Source organism: Chiloscyllium punctatum, chromosome 3 (genome assembly GCF_047496795.1).
Source record: "Chiloscyllium punctatum isolate Juve2018m chromosome 3, sChiPun1.3, whole genome shotgun sequence".
NCBI lineage: Eukaryota > Metazoa > Chordata > Chondrichthyes > Orectolobiformes > Hemiscylliidae > Chiloscyllium > Chiloscyllium punctatum.
Genome location: NC_092741.1, coordinates 57,334,941 through 57,362,083, shown reverse-complemented (window position 1 = coordinate 57,362,083; position 27,143 = coordinate 57,334,941). Strand labels below are relative to the sequence as shown.

The 27,143-nt window shown below is 42.9% G+C and overlaps 1 protein-coding gene across 1 annotated transcript in view; it reads right to left on the bottom strand.

Annotated features, from left to right (window-relative positions):
• LOC140458933 (uncharacterized) overlaps positions 1-17,911 on the bottom strand; it is a 206,287-nt gene extending 188,376 nt beyond the window's left edge. Inside the window, exons 1-2 of the mRNA XM_072553670.1 lie at positions 17,816-17,911; positions 7,872-7,934 (exon numbers count right to left, since the gene is read on the bottom strand). The gene's annotated coding sequence lies outside the window, so the exon portion shown is untranslated. The remainder of the gene's footprint in view (positions 1-7,871; positions 7,935-17,815) is intronic.
• Between the last annotated feature and the right edge of the window lie 9,232 nt (positions 17,912-27,143).

The window sequence follows — 27,143 nt, the reverse complement described above, 5'->3', positions numbered from 1 at the left end:
GAGGGGGTGGGGGCAGAGAGGTCGGGAAGAAGATTGCAGGTCAAGAAGGCGGTGCTGAGTCCAAGGGTTGGGACTGAGATAACATGGGGGGAGGGAAATGAGAAAGCTGGAGAAATCTGCATTCATCCCTTGTGGTTGGAGGGTTCCTAGGCGGAAGATGAGGCTCTCTTCCTCCAGGCTTCGTGTTGCCATGGTCTGGCGATGGAGGGGTCCAAGGACCTGCATGTCCTTGGTGGAGTAGGAGGGGGGAGTTGAAGTGTTGAGCCACGGGGTGGTTGGGTTGGTTGGTGCGGGTGTCCCAGAGGTGTTCTCTGAAATGTTCCGCAAGTAGGCAGCCTGTCTCCCCAATATATAGGAGGCCACATCGGATGCAGTAAACGATGTGCGTGGAGGTGCAGGTGAATTTATGATGGATATGGAAGGATCCCTTGAGGCCTTGGAGGGAAGTGAGGGGGGGAGGTGTGGGCGCAAGTTTCGCATTTCTTACGGTTGCAGGGGAAGGTGCCAGGAGCGGAGGTTGGGTTGGTGGGGGGTGTGGACCTGACGAGGGAGTCGCGGAGGGAGTGGTCTTTCCGGAACGCTGATAGGGGAGGGGAGGGAAATATATCCTTGGTGGTGGGGTCTGTTTGGAGGTGGCGGAAATGACGAAGGATGCTACAATGTATCTGGAGGTTGGTAGGGTGGTAGGTGAGGACCAGTGGGGTTCTGTCCTGGTGGCAATTGGAGGGGTGGGGTTCAAGGGCAGAGGAGAAGGAAGTGGAGGAGATGCGGTGGAGAGCATCGTCAACCACCTCTGAGGGGAAATTGCAGTCTTTGAAGAAGGAGGCCATCTGGGTTGTTCAGTATTGGAATTGGTCCTCCTGGGAGCAGATGTGGCGGAGGCGAAGGAATTGGGAATATGGGATGGCATTTTTACAGGGGGCAGGGTGGGAGGAGGTGTGGTCTAGGTAGTTGTGGGAGTCGGTCGGTTTATAGTAAATGTCCGTGTTGAGTCGGTCGCCTGAGATAGAAATGGAGAGGTCTAGGAAGGGGAGGGAGGAGTCTGAGATGGTCCAGGCAAATTTGAGGTTGGGGTGGAAGGTGTTAGTAAATTGGATGAACTGTTCAACCTCCTCGTGGGAGCACGAGGTAGCGCCAAAACAGTCATCGATGTAGCGGAGGAAAAGGTGGGGGGTGGTGCCAGTGTAGCTGCGGAAGATGGACTGTCCCACATATCCTACAAAGAGACAGGCATAGCTGGGGCCCATGCGGATGCCCATGGCTACTCCTTTGGTTTGGAGGAAGTGGGAGGATTGAAAGGAGAAGTTGTTAAGAGTGAGGACCAGTTCAGTCAGTCGAAAGAGGGTGTCAGTGGAAGGGTACTGATTGGGTCGGCAGGAAAGGAAGAAGCAGAGGGCTTTGAGGCCTTCGTGATGGGGGATGGAGGTATATAGGGACTGGACGTCCGTGGTGAAGATAAGGCGTCGGAGGCCGGGGAAGAGAAAATCATGGAGGAGGTGGAGGGCATGGGTGGTGTCCCGAACGTAGGTGGGGAGTTCTTGGACTAAGGGGACAGGACCATGGTATGCAGAGATGAGTTTGGTGGGGCAGGAGCAAGCTGAGGCAATGGGTTGGCCAGGGCAGTCAGGTTTGTGGATTTTGGGCAGGAGGTAGAAACGGGCAGTGCGGGATTGTGGGACTATGAGGTTGGAGGCGGTGGATGGGAGATCTCCTGAGGTGATGAGGTTATGGATGGTCTGGGAGATGATGGTTTGGTGGTGGGAGGTGGGCTCATGGTCAAGGGGGCAGTAGGAGGAGGTGTCCGCGACCTGGCGTTTAGCCTCAGCGGTGTAAAGGTCGGTGCGCCAAACTACTGCCGCGCCTCCCTTGTCTGCTGGTTTGATGGTGAGGTTGGGGTTGGAGCGGCGGGAGTGGAGGGCTGCACGTTCCGAGGGTAAGAGGTTGGAGTGGGTGAGAGGGGTGGACAGGTTGAGGTGGTTAATGTCGCGGTGGCAGTTGGCTATGAAGAGATCGAGGGCAGGTAAGAGGCCAGCACAGGGTGTCCAGGTGGATGGGGTGTGTTGGCAGTGGGAGAAGGGGTCATCAGAGAGTGGGCAAGAATCTTGGTTGAACAAGTAGGCGCGGAGGCGGAGGCGGCGGAAGAAATGCTCAATGTCTAGCCGCGTGTTGAACTCGTTAATCCGGGAGCGTAGGGGAATGAAGGTGAGGCCTCTGCTGAGGACTGATCTTTCATCCTCAGAGAGGGGGAGGTCTGGAGGGATGGTGAAAATACAGCAGGGCTGGGTGCTAGGACCTGGTCTGGGGCTGGAGCTGGAAGTGGGGGGAGTGTTAGGCATGGAGCGGAGTTAGGCATGGGGGCAGAGTTAGGTGTGTGGGTGGAGTTACGCATGGGGGTGGAGTTGGGCGTGGGGGCGGAGATCAGCGTGGCCAACTCCTTCTTCAAACACTGCAATTTCCCCTCAGACGTGGTTGACGATGCTCTCCACCACATCTCCTCCACTTCCCGCTCCTCCGCCCTTGAACCCCACCCCTCCAATCGCCACCAGGACAGAACCCCACTGGTCCTCACCTACCACCCCACCAACCTCCAGATACATTGTATCATCCTTCGTCATTTCCGCCACTTCCAAACAGACCCCACCACCAAGGATATATTTCCCTCCCCTCCCCTATCAGCGTTCCGGAAAGACCACTCCCTCCGCGACTCCCTCGTCAGGTCCACACCCCCCACCAACCCAACCTCCATTCACGGCACCTTCCCCTGCAACCGCAAGAAATGCAAAACTTGCGCCCACACCTCCCCCCTCACTTCCCTCCAAGGCCCCAAGGGATCCTTCCATATCCGTCACAAATTCACCTGCACCTCCACACACATCATTTACTGCATCCGCTGCACCCGATGTGGCTTCTTCTATATTGGGGAGACAGGCCGCCTACCTGCGGAACATTTCAGAGAACACCTCTGGGACACCCGCACCAACCAACCCAACCGCCCCGTGGCTGAAAACTTTAACTCCCCCTCCCACTCCGTCAAGGACATGCAGGTCCTCCATCGCCAGACCATGGCAACACGACACCTGGAGGAAGAGCGCCTCATCTTCCGCCTAGGAACCCTACAACCACAAGAGATGAATGCAGATTTCTCCAGCTTTCTCATTTCCCCTCCTCCCACCTTATCTCAGTCCCAACCCTCAGACTCAGCACCGCCTTCCTGACCTGCAATCTTCCTCCCGACCTTTCTGCCCCCACCCCCTCTCTGGTCTATCACCCTCACCTTAATCTCCTTCCACCTATCGCATACCCAACACCCCTCCTCCCCACCTTTTATCTTAGTCTACTTGGCACACCTCCTTCATTCCTGAAGAAGGGCTTATGCCCAAAACGTTGTTTCTTCTGCTCCTTGGATGCTGCCTGACCTGCTGCGCTTTTCCAGCAACACATTTTTTCAGCTATCTCTGCAGCCCTCTAAATTAACCACTTCCCAGTAAATATCCAGCTCCTTTTTTGGAAACCTTCTATGGAATTCACCTCCATCACTCTTCAAGGCAGCACATTCTAAATCCTAATGGAAAGTGTCTCATCCCAGTCCCAGCTCTCTTGCTGGCAATCTTGAAATTGTGACCCCCTTGTTACTGACGTTCCAACCAGAGGAAAAGGAATATCCTTCTTTAACCTCAAAATTGTTCATAATTTTGAATGCCTCACTAAGGTCCCTTCTTAATTCTTAATGTGAGGAGAATAGGCCCAATTCCTCCTTTCCTTGTATCAAATATCCATCATTCCTGGTATCATTCTAGTAAATCTCAATACCTGTCTCCAAATTATTTATATAAATCAGAAAAACCAAGGGTCCCAACATTGATGCCTGGGGAGCACCACTTTCAACTTGTCTGCAGTGTTCTTATCCTCTGTTTGCTATCTTTTAGCTAACTTCTAATCCATGCTGCAAAGGAGCCATCAGTCAATTACAGTGCAGAAGGACTGCCTTCAGCAATCATTTATAATCTGCTAACCAACCTGCTATGTGACACCAGATAAAATGCTCTCTTAAAGTCCAAATGTACAACAACTGCAGAACTACCCTCATCAAAGGGTCAAAGAACTCAGTTAAATTTGTCAGACATGATGTGCCCTTGACAAAGCTATGTTGACAGTCTAATATTAACTTCTTTTTCTCTATGAGTATAATAGTCTTATCCCATATCATGCCCACCACCAGTTTTCCCACTATTGCTGTCAAGCTGACAGGTCTGTAGTTTCCTGGATTATCCTTTGCCTGTTTCTTAAACAACAGCGTCACATTTGCAATCCTCCAGAACCCCAGGACTAATCCTGGAAAATGTCACTCAACGGCTCCACAATTTACTCCTTCACCTCTCTCAGCAATCTCGGATGGTTACCATCCAGGCCTGGCAACATCTGTACCTGGAGGGCTGCAAGCTTTTTTAGCACCACTTCTTTATCTATCACTTTACTGTTCAGTTGCTCAATATCCACATTTTCAACTGGGCCATTGTCACCATCTTCTAATTTGGTAAAGACAGAAGCAAAGTGTTCATTTAGTCATACCCCTTTGCTTCAGTGAGCAGTTTACCCTGTTTGTTCACTATGGGCCTCACTCTAACCTTTGCTCAACTTTCACCGTTGATATGTTTGAATCCATTGGCGTGACTTAGGTTGGCATAAGAAAATTGTTTCATATGCTCAACAGAAAGGAAGTCTACAACTAAACATAAGCGATGGAAATATTATCCACTCCTATTGTCACTGATGAAGCTTCAGATGACAGATATCAGTGAGTATGTGAAAAGTAGCAACAAGAATGAGCAGTACAACCTGTTCAACAATGAGGAATTTTAAACAGGCTAAATCTTGTGTTTTTTGGCTGAGTGCCTGTTGCATCCAGTTTTTTAGAGGATATTTCTCATGAGACTTCATGATCGTTCTTGCCATTGCATCCCTCTTATCCGATTCCATTCCCATCACACCACACACTATTCCTGCAGCAACTTGCCACTGCTGGGATACCAGGGAACTGACAGGTACCCCAGCACTGGCACCATTTTTGAAAAGCTATTATGCACCTGTAAATCTAAAGCTTCCCCGTACAGTTGCTGACACTTGCCTCGGACATTGTAGACAGGGGGAATATTAACATCCCACTTTGCAGGCAGGGGCCTGGAGGGCGTGCTGGATGAGGTGATGCAGAGGCCAGACTTTCTGTCTCTCCCAAGGCCAGCAGAGTCTGTGACACCAGACAATGCCAGCCTGGTCTGTGGTTGCCACCTGGGTCACTGTAGTCTTAGTTGTTGAGTAGAATATACTTCGATGTGACAAGATGATCAGGAACCAGTATAATGCCAGTCTCAATGCCACCATCTTCTCCCCAATACCACAACTCTTTAACTCCTTTAATTGGCAATTCACCACTGCTGAGTGAGGAATTTGTAACACAGCTCAGCATATATATACTTGATGTTGCAAATTGTTCCAAACTTCGAGATGGGGCTTGAAGCTTCTCATGTTATTCTTTCACAGATCATGTCTTAGTCCATGTTATTCGAACTCCTTTATAATTCCACCTCAGAAGTCATTCAGACTAGAAAATGCTCTACATGACAAATAGTTATTATAAATCTGAATTTAATGTAAAAGGATGAGGCAACACTAATTCAAAAGAAACATTTCAGTCCCTTCTTCCAAAGCAGAATTATCAGTACCAGTGATGAATGCAATGCTTCAGGAAGCATTAATCCTCCAGTATCATGACTGAGGTTGGGAAGTATCTGATTCACCTGAACAACAACTTAGAAGGGTGAATGAAGACATCACACCTCATTAACTAGTTGAAGTACAGAGTTTTCACACTTCAACACAGATATATTAGTGGATTGAGAACAAAGCCAGGCTTAGACAAGATGAATATGAACTGCACATGAATCCATTGACCCACACCAATTTCCACAGATCTAGGACATGGTACAAAAAAGCATAAATTACCTGGCTCAGAAATCTAAGCTGCTGCTGCTTGAGCCACTCTGTGCTGACACCAAGCAGCCAGTTTCCATGATTGAAATTCATGAGATTTAAAGCTTGTTGTTTAGGAGCAAATACTTCGGTCAGCAGGGAAGAGTTCCTCTGCAAAAGAGATTCCGAGATGAAGGTCCTCCAGGTACGTTACTGGACCCAACCGTTTGGATTAGTAAGAACAGTGTCCTCCAGGGAGAGCATCTAAGAGATGATGATAAAGCCCTTCATTGCAGACCATGCAAGATCAAGAGACTTCAGGTCAAAGATCTATGAATCTTCCCAGTCCAAAGAGAATATGTTTTTCAAGAATTGTGAAACCTCCAAACTGTCAGAGTTTGTGAAGTCAGAGACTTGGGGAGGAGAAATAGAGTAGTGAAAAATGTGATGATTATTTATATATATATATAAATTATCCTTTTCAGAACTATTACTGCTTATATACTCCTCCATGTTTTTTAACCCAAAGTTAGTATATATATATATATATATATATAAATCTATAGATACTAACTTTGGGTTAAAAAACATGGAGGAGTATATAAGCAGTAATAGTACTAATAAAGGATAATGCTAGAGCCTATTGAAGTCCCCTGAACTGATGATGCCACGCAGTCTTGAGTGGGGAAATGGGGACAATAGCTCAAAAGGGACCAACATGTCATCCATACCTCCCACTAGTCTCAGTAACAATGTCTAACTAGCTAATGTATATAATTACTATAGGCAATAAATCAAACTTTATTGAGACCAGAATTCTTCCTTATTAAGGCTCATAAGCAGTTGTTCCTGTCCCACTATAAACTAAATAACCTCTCAGACCCATTCAAAGAGAGAGCATCAATCTACCCACAAATATCATCTCACAATCTGCTGAGCAAAAATATCTCACCTTGAATTGCCTCGAAACTGTAAAATCTCACTTGAAATCTATGCTCCCAGGTTAAATACACGTAGACTCACACACAGATTTACAACACAAACACATACACATATCTAGTGTAGCCCCCAGACTAGAGGGGGTATCTTCATGATAAATCACCAAGCACCAATGAGCAGGGGAGGTGGAGCAGGGCTGTTTAACCCGAGGGTGAGTTAGGTACAGGTTTCCCTAAGGAAAATAGCAAGTGGAGGTAGAACTTTTTTTAGTATTCTCTCATGGGATGTGGGTGTTGCTAGCTGGGTCAGAACTTATTGCACATGCCTAATAAACTCTTGATCTAAGTGGCTTGTTCAGACTGCTTCAGAGGGCAGTTAAGAGTAGGCACGTTGTAGTGGATCTGGAGTGATGTGTAGGCCAGACCAAGTAAGGATGGAAGATTTCCTTCCCTAAAAGACATTACTGAACCAGACGGGTTTTTGCATCAGTTGATAATGGTTACATGGTTGCCATATTATCCTTGGACATCTGTCAAAGGGTCGGATGTTGATATCAAGAGCCCAGAGTTCTGAAGAAAGTCGATAAACACGCAAAGAAACATGTTGTGTAATGGTTTGCCTGCCAGGATGCTCACTGGTAACAGCTAAGAGAACATGAGGAGAGACCAGTTGAAACTTGCATTGAGGCTTTGCAGGAAATATGGAAACAATGCTGTCAAACGTAGTGAAAGATCTGTCACATGAGCACAAGGGATACACAATGACGATATCTCTAGTGATTGATGGGTGTAATTGTTTCATGGTAGCATTATTAGCTTTTTCTCCTAAGATAAATGGTGCATTGTGATTCAAGATAAGGCAAAGGAGGCTATTGGATTGTAAGATTATATCTGAATGTAGAATCCAAACAAATCCTAATTAACATCATAATCATCAAAAATGAAAGTGTGCAAAGTAATATTTACCACATGTTACTGAACAGGGTCCAGTCTCCTCATATTCTTCAGCACTGAAGATATCTGTAGCATCTGAAATGAAAAAAAAAGTTCAATATAAAGCGTCATGCAAACAAACAGATGTAGACCACATGTCTTGCTTACCCTTCATCTTCCTTCACAGATTAACTTTTGAGGTCATTGCAGTTTCCTGTTATTATTGTTACACTGCTCTAAGTACAATGAATCCATTCGCAAAGCTTAGACAACTGGTGTGAAATTTGTAGAAACGTTATTCAGATTGGAGTTCACTGACCATTATTATAATGGGATTATAAGCAAATATCAATTGCTTTAAAAATCTTCTGGCAGTGTATCTGCATCTGTTTACTTTCAGGGTGCAAATTTTTTTCCTGTTGTTTATTAAATAACTTTTTTTTAACTAAGATGGTTCCATTTTTCTTTGTTTTTTGAGGATTGGAACTGCAGTTCTCAAGATTGCTCCAGAGGAAGTTCTGGAGTGTATCAATATGAATGGGAGGTCTGGTACATAGAAATGTTTGAAAAATATTGGCTCATTAAGGCAGTTGTCCTTGGATGATCTGAAAAGTTTCAGTTTTTAAAGTTTTAAACCTTACACCAAAAGTCAAAATGTGCTCTGTTTACATTCCTTTAGGTCCAAAGAATTCTAATGATGCAAGTGTCTCAGTAAGGGAAAACAAGGAAAAGGAATTAGAAGCATAAAAATCAGATGAGTATTTCACCCAGCAAAAGGCCATTCAATAAGTAAAACAACAAACGCACATTGCGTACATGCTCATACGCACCTTTTCCTGATATGATTACATTACTTTTCTTTCAAGTACTTACCCAATTCACTTCCTAAGGCAGTTGAAGAAGCATTCACTACCCCAACAGGCAGTGCATTTCAAATCTTTAACCACTTATTACATTAAAAAAAATGTCTAGATAAATGAGTAGATTACATTACTTACAGTGTGAAAACAGGCCCTTCGGCCCAACAAGTCCACACCGACCCGCCAAAGTGTAACCCACCCAGACCCATTCTCCTACATTTACCCCTTCACCTAACACTATGGGCAATTTAGCATGGCCAATTCACCTAACCTGCACATTTTTGGACTGTGGGAGGAAACCGGAGCACCCGGAGGAAACCCACGCATACACGGGGAGAATGTGCAAACTCCACACAGAGAGTTGCCTGAGGTGGGAACTGAACCCGGGTCTCTGGCGCTGCGAGGCAGCAGTGCTAATCACTGTGCCACTGTGCTGCCCACCACTTTGATTATGTTGCCTCTTATTATTTTTGGTCAACCATCTGACATCTGTGCCCTTTGGTTATCAAGCCTTCAGCTATTGGAAACAACTTCAATGTAGTTACTCTCTTAAAATCAGACACAATTTTGACCACTACTAACAAATTTCATTTTAATCTTCTCTCAAGGAAGAAACTCCAGTTTCTCCAGTTCAGCTCTGTAGATGTAATTCCTTATCCATGGACTGTGGAAAATGTTTTATGGAGTTTTTGTATTGTCCTTTATAAATGATACACACCACTGCAATGGTAATGGAGCAAGGTGAACTTATACAGTTATTTCCTGTAACTGTGTGGCACAAATATTACTCAATTCCCCACTACCATTCACAACTGGCATGGTAGCTCTACAGCGCATTAATTCGATGCATTGGTTGTTGGATTGCTAAGCTCTGTTTCTGATTCCATTATTTAACATGCATATAGTCCTGCATTGTAGCTTCGACATTGTGACATCTTAGTTTTAGTTACACTTGGTCTCAATATTTCCTGCTGTCATTTGACTTGATTGTAATGGCAAACTGTGGTGGAAGATAATTTGGCTGTTGCTGGTAGCACGCAACTCTTCATTATTACCCAGCTTTGAACAGCTAGATCTGTGCTGAATCTATCCTATTAAGTGTGGTGGTAGTTCCACAAAACATGTCTGAGGGTATCCACAGAACTTCAATAGTTGCTCACTCCTACTAATACTATCATGGCCAAGTGCATCTGCAACAGATAGAATTGGTGATGGCGAGACCAAGAAAGTTTGAAAATCAATTTTGCATTCGCTTTTGAGTTTCAGAGACAAAAACAGAGTGATTGTCACCAATTTGTGGTGATAAAAAAATTACATTATTCCTAATTTGATTTACTTCATGACCAAAATCTGTAGCCCTGATTTTTAAAATATGTGAACTACATGACATAACATCCTTATCCTTATTCTGGTGAAATAATATTCCTTACATTGGATTATAATGCATAATTTTACTACTACAAACACTGTGCATCAAAAATGTACCAGAGAGAAGTATATTGAGAGCTAGTCTAGAGAATAAGAACAAAATCCAAACTAAGATGACTTCTGTATGAATTCACCTGATGTTTATTTCATTTCAATTAGATTTGATATCCATCAAAAAAAACACACACCTACATTTTAGCATCTATATGTTGTTTTAAAATAATCTGAGAAGTCAGTCAGATCTTGTTGAAAGAAACAAGACGTGTGAAAGATCAAAAGGTCTATGAGTTCATTGGCTGGTATTAGAAAGACAGAACTTGCAGGCAAACCAAATATCAGACCACAATCTGACCGACACCAATCTATTAATTGGTTTAAGCTTGTTTAATTCTGAAGTTTTAACATAACTTTACCACCAATGTGTTTGTCAATATCATACATAAAAGGCAACATTAGTTAATAGAATAACTAAATAATTAAAAACTCATGAAGAATGGTAGAAAAGGTTCTGTCTCAAAGCTGTAGTATATGGGAGCCCTAGGGCAAAGTTATCTACAGTGTTTGATATTGAAACAATTGCAGCACAGAGTTTCAAAGTCGGTTAGCTCAATTGGACAGATGGTTGGTTTGCAATGTACAGTTCGATTCCTGACCAGCTGATGTTACCATGAAGAACTCTTCTTCTCAGCCTCTCTCCTTACTGTTGAGACGTGGTGGCCCTCAAGCTAAACCACCTTTGTCTCTCTCTGATGAGATAGCAGCCCTCTGGGACTATGGCAAGCTTATCTTATTGGCTGGAGGTTGAACTACAAATAATGCGATGCATCTGGGAGGGAGGAAAGTTACCTGAATACTTTGTACCAGGAGACTGTCACACCTCTTAAGAAAAGAGTGTTCTGATGCTGCCAGTGGTCAGAGACAGGAGGGTGTGACTGCAAATGAAGTAGCTAAGGGCAGTCAGAGGAAAGGAGTGGAGGGTCAGCCTCTGCATATGTCCAACAGGTTTGATGTGCCCTCAGCTTGTCAGGTTGAGACCGGGGGCTGTGGGATGGATGGGTTAAATGGTCATGGCACCATGGTACAGGAGGACAATCAAGAGTTGGGAGACAAAGGAATGTAGTGATAGTAGGGAACAGCATAGTCAGGGGAATTGATGCAGGTCTCCGTAGCAAAACCCCTGAGTCCAGACCCTTGGTACCAGGGTTCAGAATATCTGCTAGGGGCTGGAGAAGAATTTGAAGTTGGAAGGGCTGGGTCCCATTGTTGTGGTCCAGGTAGGTACAAATGATAGAGAAAGAACTAGTGTAGAGGTTTTACATGGTCAGTATAAAAAGCTAGGCACCAAATTAAGAAGAATGTCAAAGTAATAATCATTGGATTATTACTTGAGCCACATAGAAATTGGCAGAAGGTTAGACAGATGAATGCGTGGCTTAAGGGTAAGGGAGAAGTGGGTTCCAGTTGAGGGGCACTGTCACCAATACTGGGGAAAATGGGATCTATACCATTGGGATTGTCTACACCTGAACTATACTGAGACTAATGTTTTCTTAGGAACCACATAACGAAGGAAGTAAAGCAGATTTTAAACCAAATAGTGTATGGAAGAGCTCAAATTTGGGAAGTTGTGGTGAACCAAAGAGTGGGGGAAAGGCAACAAAGGAAGGAATTAATGTGGGAAAAGATAAACAGATAATGTCTGGAAAGGACAGAGAATGCAGATCAAGGACTAAATCAGTGAGTAAGACCAGAGGTTATAAAAAGGCCTTGTACTGAACGCACATTGGATTTCAAACAAACAGCTGAACTTGTAGTACAAAGAGTTAAATAAATACTACCTGGTGACCATTACTGAGACATTGCTGCAGGATGACCTAGATTGAGACTTGAATATTGAAGACTATCTGACATGTTGAAGGACTAGAAGTTAGGAAAATGTGGAGGAGTAGCTCTGCTATTTAAAGATGATATTAGCACAATAGAGAGGGATGATCTAAATCCAAGAAACAAGGATATAGACACAGGCCAGCTAGAGATAAAGAATGATAAAGGTAAGAGCTCACTTGTGGGATCTGTGTTCAGGCCCTATAATAGTAATCACATGGTTGGAGAGGATATCAAAGAAGAAATAATGGGATTTGTAATTGGAAGAAATACAAACTGTGAGGATGGCGGTGTGGAACTCCAAAAGGACATTTTGAGAAGTAGCAAGATAGGTGGCAGATGAGGTTCAATGCACTGAGATGTGAGCCGATACACTTTAGTTGGAAGATCATTGAAAGATAGTACAAAATGAGGGGCTATAATTCTAAAAGGGGGATAGGAGCAGAAGGACATGGCTGTATATATGCATAAATTATTGAAGGTGGCAGGACTAGTGAATAAAACATACAGTGTTCTCAGCTTTATTCATAAGAGCATGGAGTACAAGAGCAAGGAAGTGTGTTGAATTTGTATAAGGCACTGGCTAGACCTCAACGAGAGTATCGTGTAAAGTTGTGGGTACTACATAATAGGAAAGCTGTGAATGCATTGGAGAGAGCATGTGGAAGTGATTTACGAGAATGGTTCCAGGAAGGAGCCATTTCAGTTATGAGGATAGATTGAAGAAGTTGGGATTTTTCTTCTTGGAGACTAGAAGGCTGACAGGAAATTTGTTGGAGGTTTACAAAATCCACTAGTAGATAGGGAGAAGCCATTCCTACTTATCATGTGGAGCAAGGGTGATGTGGGAAAAAGCTAGGAAATGACATATACTGCCTGGAAATGTGATGGAAGCAGGTTGAATTGAAACATTCAAGAGAGCATTTGATAATTATATAAATAGAAATATAATGCAGGGATATGAGGAAACAGCTGGTGATTGGCACTGGGTTATATAACTGGTACACAAATGATGGATTGAATTGGCCTCCTTCTCCACCAGAACAACTCTGTGATAAGATCCAAAGGAGACTTGACTGGATGAATTGGTGAAGGATGTTTCCACTTGTGGGAGAACCTCGAACTAAGGGTCATAGTTTCAAAATAAGGGGACGCCCATTTAACACAGAAATAAGACAAAGAAATTGCTGAGTGTTGTTAATCTTTGAAACTCCATTCTTTGGAACTCCATTTGGAATGCCAATCAATGCAGAACCTTTAAACATTTTTAAAGCAGAGATAGATAAACTGTGATTACAATCGGGATGAAAAATTATCCGGGACATGGAGGAATGTGGATTTGAAGTTAAAATTAAATCAGCCATGATCTTATTGAATGGTGGAGCAGACTTGAAGGACTGAGTAGCCTACTTTTGTAGCTTATTTTTATACTTGTATAATGCTCTTCCCTTTTAGAACAAAGATCCTTTAACAAAGTGACCAGTACTATGGGAGATCTCATAGTAATTAAAAATGGAGCATCAGTGTACACTGACATCACAGTCCAGATGTTCCATTGTATGGCAGCTGCTAAACTCTCATAAGTCCCTGACTGTTTTGTGCTGGGGGCAAAGCTGTGAAGGTCAAACAAATTTCAAGCTGTCAATTTCACACAAGCAACATAACCGTAAATGAACCATTTAAGAAGAATAACATTCTCCAGTGTTATCAAAATGATATTTGAAAATTTGCTATGCAGTTGTCTAAAATGAGTTAGATGAGCTCATTGCAATAACATATTTACAAACCCTGCATGTTATCCATGATGTTGTGTTCTTCCCAACAATGCAACACCTGAGCACTCAATTGGCTGGATGGATTGGCAATGGCCCTGTGATGCCAAGCGGCATGGATTCAAATCCTCCACCAGCTGAGCTTATCACAAACATTCTGCCTTCTCAAACTTGCCTGAGACATGATGACCCTTAGGTTAAACTACCACTAGTCTTCTCTCTGTGGTCTGGTAAGGCGATGGCAACTTTACTTTCTCCACACAGAGAAAAATCTAACAGAGCATCCAGTGGATGATATAAATATATACTATACAGTGACCATATAAAGTAGGCAGCATAATTCTTGATCCTGAAATAACCATGCCTGTGAGAGAAAATGAGGAAGCTAAAAGATTGTCCAATATTATGCTACCAGATGTGTTAGCTGTGGTTTGGTTCTTGGCATTACTGCTTATCAATTAGAAATTAGATGAGTGCTTGAAGGAAATAAACACAGGAAGTTATTGGGATAGAGTGGAACTAACTCATCTACTCCAAAAGTTTAAGAAGTCATAGCTAACATTCTGATACTTAATCCCATACTGATAGAGATAGCACTCCTGCAAGCTTCACATGTGCACCACATAGTTTGTGCACTATGGTTGTTATTCAACCACAACAGCCACATCATCTGAACAGACTGTATGGAGTTCACCGACAAAAGCCCCTCTCTCCTTGAAAAGGTTCAGGTTCTGAGGCAGCAGGTGTTAACCAGGAAGGGGCTTGACTGCTTGTTTCAATCTCTATGGAAGAGACACTGTTTGTCTTTACAGAAAGAGTTGTTGCTAATACTGTGACCCGAGGCAGACTAAAACCTTTGAAGGTGACAGCACCCGCCTTCTCACATCTCGCAATCTTTTCTGACTGAAAACCTCTGGATGGTGTAAAGTCAGGCTTTCTATACTCTCCTCTCCCCTTGCTACAATCCTCTCCCCTTGCTACAAACCTCCCCCCTTTCTCATTTCCAATACACAAGAAAACTGACTGGGTGGTGGATGAGGAGCAAGAAGCCAATACAGAAACATCATCATCCAGTTTCTCATTTGCAGTCAGATACTGACATTGCATATAAATGAGAGGATAGGATTTAGGCGTGATCTGCACACAGCAACACATGAGAACTGCAGCCAGCACAGCAAGTAAAGGTGTGTATAGGCACACACAATGCCATGATGTTGCATATAGTTTTTGCTGGAGGTCTTAAATTGCTGGACCTGTTGACAGAAGGCTGATGGGTGTACACATCCAAATACTTGTTTCAGTGGGAAGCCTACTAGAAAGCATGAAGTAAATGGCAAGGAACGTGGATGAATCAGCACTGTCTTGGCATAGGAATATACACTGAGCTTGGAAACCACCCTTGGCAGCGTGGAATGGGGGAGTTACTGCTAGCAGCATACATGTGGACCCAACCAAGATGCAACATTTGATCATTGCTGTTGCAGCTTCCATTGCAGCACCAACAACTTCAATTCAAAGTCTGAATGCTGCGTTGGAAACTCAGATTGTCGTCATGCAATACCACTTGGAAGGCAAGAAAGTTCAGAATTCTTGGCTCTGAATGCCTGCGTTCCAGCAAATGCTCTCAAAGCGATATTCTCCCTGAAGACCTTCAGTGAAGAGTCTTCTCCTCCATTTTCTTCTAGCAACTTATCCTCCTCGGCGTAATCTCTGCCTAATTCCCCCAGTCATGCTCAATGTCACAAGTAATTGAGACAACTACTTCACATCAGCCAGGCTGCTCCCTGAGGAAAAATGAAATTCAACAAATGTGGAAAAGACCTTAAACACAGGAACAGCACCTAAAGGTGCAGAATTGCAATAGCATCTGGATTAAATAATCCAGCAAATAAAATTCCTCTACATAGAGCTGGGGGGTGGTAGTGGTTATCATTCATGCCCTGGAAGATGCCAATGAAGGACATTGGCATGCTCCTAATGCTGCCAGACCACCCTCAACCCAGCAGCTCTGAAGCCTCAGCACTACCATGGGGAAAGGTGCTCACTGCAGAGATATATAGGAGACCTCACTAACTAGGCTGGGTAAGTTAGCCGTGAATTTTAAAAATTTACAGAACTGAGTGTTAGAAGGTAAAGCCCTCAAAGGAAGTGGTTGGGATTTCCCTGCCTGTGATCCCTGGCCTTTGTCACATCACCCTTGAGCAGCTCCTGAGAGATTATTCCTGTTTAGCTGGCAACCTCCTCATGCAGAATGAGGTGGTCGGTTGAGGTTGTCCCATTGTTGCCAAAATATGAATGATAATATAAAATGATTCCGATAGGGGCCTTTAATTGTGTATTTCAGCTGCTCACACCTTTGGATGTCTCTGCGTCCAGTCTCACTTCACGAGATCCTGGCCATTATCTTTAACTATTCAATTTAATTGTTCCTTAATTGGCTTTCCCTGAGCCCAGGAGCTATTAACTGTGATGAACTTTGTCTTAATTTTACTTTTTTTAATTATGTTTGACTTCTGTCATTAATATAGGTGCTGTGGTAGGGCGACTTATAAAACTTGTAGCTATATTTTTCACTTAAAAGTATACATGACAATAAATTTCTATTCTATTCTAGATCTTCAAACATGACCTCCCTTTCGGAAATCTATGTTGGCCATTACATGTAGACACCTAATAATTATTGTTACTTGATTCATTCATTCAAAACTTAAAAGAAGAAATAATGACATGATGAATAAACTTTTATACAGCAATCATTTGCGATCTGGAAAGTGTGGCTGACATTGGTTTAATCCTGGTGCTCAAAGGGGAATTTGATGGTCTCTTATAGAGAAAATATTGCAAGATTACATGGAAAAGCAGGGAGGTAGGACTAGCTGAGTAACTCCCTCTCAGAGGGATGGCATGGGCATGATGGGCTGAATGGTCTCCTACTGTCCTGAGACAGTTCTATGATTCCAACTGTAATCTCTTTCAACCCTTTTATCCCTTCTTTCATAAACAGCAAAAAACTTTACCACTTCACTTCGCACCAGTTCCTCTGCCCTAGATGATATTGGCTCCAGAAATCATCTGGTACACTGATATACTCCACTAACCTTCCAGAAATGGCCACAATGCCCTCTTGAGATCTTTTTTTCTCAAACTAGACAATAATTCCTGCAACATTTTATCAGGATCTGAATACAATTCTTCCACATGCTTCAGTATGAACATGAACTCCCCCATCAAGACCCCTATCAAATGTACCATCTGAGAGACATATATGTTCTTTGGTGGCTTGCAGTCACTCACTTTTGAGGCAACATATGACTTAGGACTTACAAAAATATTGACAACTCTCAGCCAGTGGCTCAAGTTTCAGTCCTGACATGGTCATACAATGCAGGTTGAGATTACACTTTATCATCTTTTGGATGGATGCTAAATCAAGGTTCCCAGGGCGTGGCCAACAATTATCCCTCAGCGAACATCCGTCAACAATAACATATTATTTAGTATCACAGTCAGTAGTGCAATCATACTTTGTATGAATTGGTTCTCACGTTTACCCGTACTACAATATTGACTGTAGATTAGATTAGATTAGATTAGATTAGATTAGATTAGATTAGATTACTTACAGAGTGGAAACAGGCCCTTCGGCCCAACAAGTCCACACCGCCCCGCCGAAGCGCAATCCATACCCCTACATCTACCCCTTACCTAACACTACGGGCAATTTAGCATGGCCAATTCACCTGATCTGCACATCTTTGGACTTTGTGGGAGGAAACCGGAGCACCCAGAGGAAACCCACGCAGACACGGGGAGAATGTGCAAACTCCACACAGTCAGTCGCCTGAGGCGGGAATTGAACCCAGGTCTCTGGCGCTGTGAGGCAGCAGTGCTAACCACTGTGCCACTGTACTTCAAAGCAGTTAACTGGTGGCCAATTGTGTTAGAATGTTATGAGGATATGAAAGGCACTAAACAAATGAAACTTTTTGGTTCAAAGAAGAAACATTTGTAGCATCGAAGAAAATGTACTTACTTAAACGTGACTTCTTTCCTCTGTTAAAATTATGATCAAACTCCAGTTCCTTTGCATGACCAGTCAGACCATGGGAGAGCAAACATAACAAAAGACCACTCAAAATAATTTTATAATTTAGTGACATTGCCTGAAAGGGCAAACCATGAATGTACTGGAGGTGTGGCAATGAGGTGGTCACACTCTGTATATTGCCATTTCTGCAGTATGTGGTAGGAAAGGTTACCAAATGAAATGATAAAAAAAAACAAGATTACCACGGAGACCATGAAAATAGATTCTTAAATTGCCACGGAGACAGAGATACATCATAATATAACCTGATGTCAGGATCTGAGTTACTATAGAGACCACATTCATAAGACTATAGTGAAGGATCTGGGAGCTTTTATGACCTACGTGGCTGAGAATTGCAGAGCATGTGGGGAGCCAAAGGTGCTTTCTGGGTCTTGATGACCCCTCACCTTTTCATAACATTTGCCATATGATTCATTATATTTGTTATTAAATGAATCAAGAATAGCTATTTTGAATTGTGCTTCAAACAGTTCTAATTATAAATGTTTTCCCTTTTTTTCTCATTTTTGGCATGGCATCTATTTGGAAAGCTCATTTTGTTTTGTGCTGCAAACATTCTAGCTCAGTGGTTTATTGCTAGACTTTAAAACCCAGACATTTGTGGAATCCAATCCCAGTATGTTAACTTGTGATGGGTGAGTTCAATAAGTCTGATAATTTATAAACTAAGAGAGGAAAAAAGCCTAAGGTGGAGTCTTATAGAGGTCTGAATGACACAAGCAGATTTGTGGCAGAATCAGCTGAGATGTCTAGCAAGGCTGATCTCAACGTCAGGAGCATCTTCTTGTTCCATCTTTAATGATTTTGTGGAATGGAGAGGTGAGTTTATCACTTGACAGTGGTGAGTTATCAATTAAGGGAGATTATACCTTGTTTAACAGCAATTTTACAAAATGTGCGAAAGAAGCTAGCCATCGATAAGCCTTGACGTAGAAACGAGAGTAACTGGCACCATCAGGTTGCCACAGGTTACAGAAAGCCTTAGGTTTCTCACCATGAAACAGCATCTCAGGAGCATGATCCACAGGCAATGGGCGCATGCACCCTTCATCCACAGACATTGGCATCTGAAGCTTGTCGACCCCTCACAACCATCATGGCTCCTCTCAGATGCACTAGCAGGCCATTGCGCAAACACAGAATTACAGGAATTTCAGGAATACCATGCTCTAGAATTGAAAGGGACACTTTGCACTCAGGGTCAAGCACCCAATTCACAGATTGGAACAGGTTGCCCGCTGGCTTGTTTAGCATCTACTTGCCTTGCCATGACAGTTATCATGTTGGCACTTCAGCCAGATCCAAAGGCTAGCGTGGTGGCACAGTGGTTAGCACTGCTGCCTCACAGTGCCAGAGACCCGGGCTCAGTCTGTTTGGAGTTTGCACATTCTCCCCATGTCTGCATGGGTTTCCTCAGGGTGCTCCGGTTTCCTCCCACAGTTCAAAAATTGGCCATGCTAAATTGCCCATAGTGTTAGGTGCAGAGAAAAATGTGGGGAAATGGGTCTGGGTGGGTTGCTCTTCAGAGGGTCGCTGTGGACTTGTTGGGCCGAAGGGCCTGTTTCCACACTGTAAGTAATCTAATCTAATCTATCTGTACTGCTGTATTGACATGCTCCTTTGTGCACACACATAGACATGCTGCTTGCCAGGAGCAATGTGTCAGGTAGTAGGGACATCTTGCTGTCAGGCACACCAAAACGAAAACATAAAATCTGTGCCAACTGCCTGCATGACAAACGCACTGCAAGTGTACTCAAGTGAACCATCATGTCAGAAACTATTGGGGCTAGGCCGGCAGCAACACACCCCCTTGACTAAACCGAGAACAAGTGCAAGCACACAGTCAGCAAACAGTCTGAGAGCTTCAACACGGTCAGTTGTCCATTTAGAAGGCTCACCATCAGGGGGTCTGTCCAATAGCACTCTGGGGAATGGGCAGCGGAGTGTCATATATGGTCTACCACAAGGAATCAAGGGACTGAAACAACACTCTTGGACTTCTAGTCAGTCACATCTAGGGGCAGCTTATTGAAGTTGATCAGTGGTCTGAGGTGAATCCTGTCCTGGTTATCCATCTGTTGATTGTTAAGGTGCAAGGTGGGGGCGTGTAACAACAGTGGGGGAGAGATCACTGCCAAAATGGAGGAATCAAGGCTGAGGAATCAAGGGGTGGGGGATAACAGAAGCATTTGTGAAGGTGGCAAGAAAGATGGTGAGGGAAACAGGAACAGTGTTAGAGGTCATGATTAACAATGAAGTGAAGTTTATTGACAATGTCCTGTATGCCCCCCTTATGAATTCCACATGGGAAGCATACAGGAGCAGGGTGGATGTTATTAATGTGTAATGTCAGGGTTCGGGGATAGGAAGGACACCCTTTCTGCCATCTATGTTGTGTCCCACACCAGAAGGACTGCAGCAGATCAAGAGCAGTTAGGGATGGACAATAAATATTGGCCTGCCCTACTGCCCATATCCCACAAAAGAACAAAATAAATGACTGATTGTGGGGAAACTTTACAGGAGGAGCTCAGGAATTTCAAATTGGGGAGTATTTGTTTAAAGCGAAAGCTGCTAGCCCTCGAAGATGGACTCCTGCTCTTTCTGGTCCCCAGCCAGTGTTATAAAGACACTTAATCTATGGATATCCAGCATTTCTCATTTTTAATTTCCACTCCATCTTCCTGGTGTAAAGAAAACCTGATCATTCCTGATGAAGGGCTCCGGCCCAAAATGTTGATTTTCCTGCTCCTTGGATGCTGCCTGACCTGCTGTGCTTTTCCAGCAACACACTCTCAACTAACGAAAATCCAGTCAATAATTAAAAACAACAACCTGCAATCAATGCTCCCATGTCCTTAGTTGCCTAAGCCCCAGGTTCAAAACTTCTCTCTCTACATCTCCCTGCCTCTTATCTTACTTTCTTCCTTTTAATGCACTTTAAGGTTACCATTTTATAATGAAATGGCTTGGGATGCTTTATTACGTTAAACTGTTAAATGCTGTGACCCCAGATCAGGCCACCAACTTTGTTTTATAATATGGTTATGGACTAATAGACCTTTTATGGTTAAACTAGACATAAAATGAGATCCAGGGATTTAGGAAGAGAATAAAACCATAAGATTACATGGTTGTGAACAAACTTCAGTACCAAACAAGCTACAGTCTACAATGAATGTACAACCTATTTCTAGCTCCAGAATTAATATATGGTAAACATGGGGAATATTGGGTGATTGAAATCTCCACACCACATATCAAATAGCAAATGTAATCGAGGTTACATGGATTTCTTAGCAACTCCTCCCTGACACTAATGACATGGTAGGTCATAAAATCTCATTACACTTCACAAGTGATAATAATACTACATCTTTTTCTGATGTGTCTTGAGAATATTTACCCTCCCCCCACCCCGCCCCTCCGCCATTCCTGCCCAAACACCCCTCACCTCTCATTCCCCCAAACCCTGTTATAGGCTACCTCAATGACTACTCCTTGCTGATCCTTTCCTGGGTCTATGTAAAATTGGACTTCAAAACTGCAATCCAGTACATGTTCATAAGCAGCTCTCCACCAAAACTAGCTTCACTGAGCCACATATGCCCTGGGATTTCCTTGAGCTCTGAACTTTCTGCATTGTATGAAACGATATTATTTATGGCCTCATCTCTAAGCTGCACCAAAAGCCACTAATGGCTCACAGGCTTCCTATTGAGCCTGTAATGATTGTAACAAGGTCAGCCAGGAGGACCTCATAGAGTATGAGTTCCCTGATTGGGGCTGTTAATTTGGTCCAAACAGGGAGCCCTGGCTGACAGAGAAGAATAGGAGTGTCAGACATCCTGTTCACTCTGAGAGCTGGCTCTGAGGGAGTTGGATCACTGTCAAGGATTCTCCTCATGTAAATAAAGGGCGACTTGGTTATAGGACAGTGGCCTCTGTGGGGTTATTTCAGAGATCTTCACAGCTACCCATAACACAGAGCCAAAGACCTGAGCCCTGATTACACAGAGCTAATTAAGTGCTCTTTGACTCCCCAAAGAAATACAATCTGTGTGGTTCCCATCAGTACACCTAACTCTGAGGAATCCTAAAATACAGTCTGCCCCATCTTTGTCTTCAACTAACTGCCCTTAGGTCTCTGTTTCATTTGAACTCCACTTATGCACCCATTGAAAATATGACAAAATCTCCTGCCCCTATCGCAGGGCAGAATTGAATGTTGCCACCCAACAACTCTTGGAACCCAGTGAGCTCTGAATGTTACATTTCGCAGAACAGTGGTGCAATCTGATACATGATTTCATTCCAACGTAAGTTGTTGATGTCTTAAAATTGAGGCATACAGCCATCTTGGAAAAGTTATCATGGTTGATCTATCCTGAGAGCTGATTGGTCACTCATGAATCTTCCTATTTGCATTAAAAACTCTGAGTGAATTTGAGGAGACCTGGGTTTGGATTTGAAACGTTAACAACCGTAACAGAGAATGTAACCCAAACCCACCAGGTACGGGCTAAAAGTACCTTGTATAATTGAAGTGGACATATCTTTTTCTTTCATTCAGTGGAACTGTCCTTAATTCTCCTCTTATGCAAACGAATAATACATACTACAGATAATTTGGATAAGTTGGATTGCCATTTGTAAAATGTGTTTTTGGACAATAGTGGAGGTAAAGGTTCTTTGGTGCTCATATACAATTAGATTATAAGGATTGTTGGCTGTAAAAATGTTTTTTGTCCTGATGTAATGATAAAGAGAGCTGTTTGTGTATACTTGATAAGAGAATGGGTTCTTAAGAATGTAAATTGCAAGGTTTCAGCCATGGAACAAACCACCTTCCCTCCCATGTTAGCACCACCCCATACTTCCTGCTTATTGGGCTAAATGGAAAGGTGAGGTTGGGGTACAGAGTTAGGGGTCAGAGTTATAAATTTGTTGCAAAGATGATTCTGAATTTTGTGGCATTGCTTTTGGCTGGGTGCCAATCTATGTACATACCAATTGCTTTTTGTAGTTCAATTTGTTCATTATAACCAAAATTCAACAGGCTTCTCTTAGACCTCAGAATTACAGTGGAAATTTTATGCTTTAGAGCATCAACTATAAGGAGAACTTGAAGGTCAGTTCAGAAGAAGGGTCACTAGACCCAAATCTTTAACTCTGATTATTCTCCGCAGATGCTGCCAGACCTGCAGAGATTTTCCAACAATTTCTGTTTATGTTTTGGACAAACTTGGATTGTTTTCATTACAGCATAGGTCAGAGTTTTTTACCCAGGATGGAAATTGCAAATGCTAGGGTTTCACAGGTCTAGCGTGAGAAGGAAAAGATTTAAAGGAAATGTGCAAGGCAAGTCTTTTACATAGTCGGTGACAGACTCTGGAGAGGGCTGCCAGAGACAATGGCAGAAGCAGATAATAGAGCAGCTTTTAAAAGTCATTTAGACAGAAACGTGAACAGCCAGGGAATAGAGGAATGCAGACCTGCACAGGCAGATGGGATTAATTCAGAATGGCATCATGGTTGGCATGAACGTAGTGGGCCGAAGGGCCTATTCTTATGTTGCACTGTGTTGTATATCCTAACATAGGGAAGAAAACAAGGAAGAAATGGTATCACCGTATTGATGCTGCAATTAACCATTGCCTGGATTAATGGTCAATGAGGAGTTGTGAAATGTAATTCTAACATAGTAACGCATCACTTTTTCATTACTTCCATCAAGTTTTCCATCTTTCTTTGCCCCGTTAATGTCCTTTAGCTTCAAAATTAATACACAGAACCAGTCAGTTCCAACTTCAATTGATAGAATTAATGGCATAATGGTCTGGAAATTGTTTCAACTAATGTGTGTTTAATGGTTCCCACAGATTTCACAGAGAAGCACTTAAAACAGAGATACCAAAACCACATGACAACAGCAAGCCAGCCTGTATTCTAAAGGAACAATTGTATTTCACTAGATGACTCCCTTTTCAGACAATATCACAAAAATTCAATGTAATATCATTCACATTTACAAATTACATAAGTTACCTGGTCATAGTCCCAAGCAAAATTCTTACTCATAAATAAAATGGTAAGACCATCAGACATAAGACATAGAAGCAGAATTCAGCCTTTCTGGACATCAAATCTGATCTGACATTGAATGAGATCACAGCTGACCCAATGAGCCCCAACTCCATTTACCCGCCTTTTTCCCTTTAACCCTTGATTTCCTTATTGATTAAAAATCTGTCTTTCTCAGCCTTGAATATACTTAATGACTTAGCTCAACAGCCCCCTTAAATAATGAATTCCACAGATTCATTATACCCTGAGTGAGGAAATTCCTCCAAACCTCTGCCTCAAATGTGCAAGCCCTTCTTCTGAGATTATGTCCTCTGGCCCTAGACTCTCCTTCAGGAGGAAACCATCATTCCACATCTACCTTATCAGGTTCTCTAGACAGCTATAGGCCAAATCTACTCAATTCTCCTCATAAACGAGTCCCTCACTAACCAGCATTAACCTAGTGAACCTGCTTCCAATACCATAGAGAAATATTGCATCAAAACAGGCCCTTCGGCCTACTATGTCGCTTCTGACCAACAAACGCCAAACTACTCCAATCCCATTTGGTTCATTGTCTAAGATGGCCTGGTATTTTAAGTACTCATCCAAATGCTTCTTAAATGATGTGAGAGTATCTGCCTCCACCACCTTCTCAGGCATCATGTTCCATATTTCTATGATCCCCTGGATGAAAAAAATTCTTTCTCAGATCTCCTCTAAACCATTTGGTTCTCACCTTAAATATATGCCCTCTGGTTTTAGACAAATCTGTCATGGGGAAGAGATTCACATGATCTACTCTGTTTATGCCTCTCATAATTTTATACATCTCAAACAGATATTCCCTCAGCTCCCTCACTCCAAGGAACATAATACCAACCCAACCAGTCTCTCCTTAAATTGAGGCCTTTCATCCCAGGCAACATCCAGGTAAATCTCCTTTGCACCCTCTTCAGTGTAATTGAGTCCTTCAGATTGTGTGGTGACCAGTACTGCACACAGTATTCCACCAGTGGCCCAACAAATGTTTTATAAAGTTGTAGTAAGATTTCCTTGCTCGTACATTCTGCACCCTGGCTAATGAAGGCAAGCATCCTATCTGACATCTTCAGGGTTCAATGGACTTGTACACCAAGGTCCCTTTGTTTGAAAATGTGTTGCTGGAAAAGCGCAGCAGGTCAGGCAGCATCTCACTGTTTTTAATGCAAGTTACCTACATATGCTTCCTTCCTTTACTTTACCAAATGTTCAATATCCCTTGACATCCAGGGTTCATCAGACCTACTGCCCTTGCCCTTCACTCTTACAGCGATATGCTGGCCCTGAATTCTCACTGTATTGCTTTTAAAAGATTCCCACTTGACAAATGTAGACTTACTTCTTGTTCCTCAGTACTCCTTAGGGATCTACCATTCATTTTTATTATCCTTCCTGTTACCCATACCAAAATACATCTTCACATTTATTGAGATTAAATTCCATCTGCCAATGCTCTGCTCATTTTACCAGTTGATCAATATCAGTTGATACCAGTTGATCAATACCAGTTGATCAATATCTGGCTCAATGCACAAGTTGCCCCTTTGATATCTTATGGGTCCCACCCTTTCTTCAGTAATCCAAAAGATGCCAAAGATGTTTCATGGCCCCTCTTTACCCTTCTGATTTCCTTTTGAAGTAATCACCTACACTTCCTACACTTTTGAAGGTCTTTCACTGTTTTTAATGCAAGTTACCTACATATGCTTCCTTCCTTTACTTTACCAAATGTTCAATATCCCTTGACATCCAGGGTTCATCAAACCTACTGCCCTTGTCCTTCACTCTTACAGCGATATGCTGGCCCTGAATTCTCACTGTATTGCTTTTAAAAGATTCCCACTTGACAAATGTGGACCTACCTGCAAGTCGTTGCACTCAGTCTATATTTGCCAGATCCTGTCTAATGATATTGAAATCAGCTTTAAAAATTGCATCCCATCTGATCCTTTCACACAAAAGCAATCCCAGTTAATGTTAGGAAAGTTGATTTCTACAACTATAACCTTGTTTCTCACATCTTTTTGTGATTTGCCTGCATATCTGCTCCTCTATCTCCCTCCGTCTGTTGGAATCTAGTTTAATCCCAGCAAGGTAATCACCCCTTATTTTATTCCTAAGATCTACTCAGATGGCCTCATTTAAATACCATTCTATAACTGCAGTGATGGTTTGCTTTATTAATAAAGCAATGCCCCACCTCTTACTTCCATGCCTCCATCCCACCTGAAATCTCTATACCCTGGTATGTTGAGCTGCCAGTCCTGTCCTTCCTTCAACCATATCTCAGCAATTGCAACAATGTCATATTCCCATGTGCTGATCAATACTCTAAGTTCACCCACCTTACAGTCCTTGCCTTAAAATAGATGCAATTTAGCTTTCCAGTCCTCTCATGTGTCTTATCATGCCCGTGTCTGTTCCTGGCATTCCTTCTGATTGGGTCTTTGCCCTAACTTATCATCTGCTGATTGCCACATACCCTTATCAAATCAGTTTAAAATCTCCACAACAGCACGGACAAACGTCCCGCCATTCCTGGTCAGGTGTGCCCGTCTAGCTTGCATAGGTCCCACTTACCCCAGAAACTGCCCCAATGATCCAAAAATCTAAAGCACTCCTTCCCATCGTTCCTTTAGCCATGCGTTCATCTGACCAATCTCCCTATTCCTATACTCAGTAGCACATGACTTGGAAGTAATCTGGAGATTATAAAGTTAATAGTCCTCCTCTTTAATTTACCACCTTTTTAAACTGCTACTGCATTACTTCCTTTCTTTTTTTACCCATGGCATTGGTAACCGACATGTACCACATCTGCTGGCTGTTCACCTTTCCCTTTCAGAATGTAATGTTCAGTATATTTCTTCTTAGATAAAGGGACCAAAACAGTTTACAGTATGCCAGCTGTGGAATTAATGCTTTGTGGAGTTTTAGCGAAACTCGCCTATTTTTAGACTCCATTCTCTTTGAAATAAAGGCTGACATTCCATTTTCCTACTCTATTATCTGCTGAACTTATATACTAGTTTTTTGTGACTTGTGCATGAGGACTCCAAAATGCCTCTGTGTTACAGCTTTCCGCAGTCTTTCTTCATTTAAATAACATTCAATTTCTCTATTCTTCATCCCAATGTGC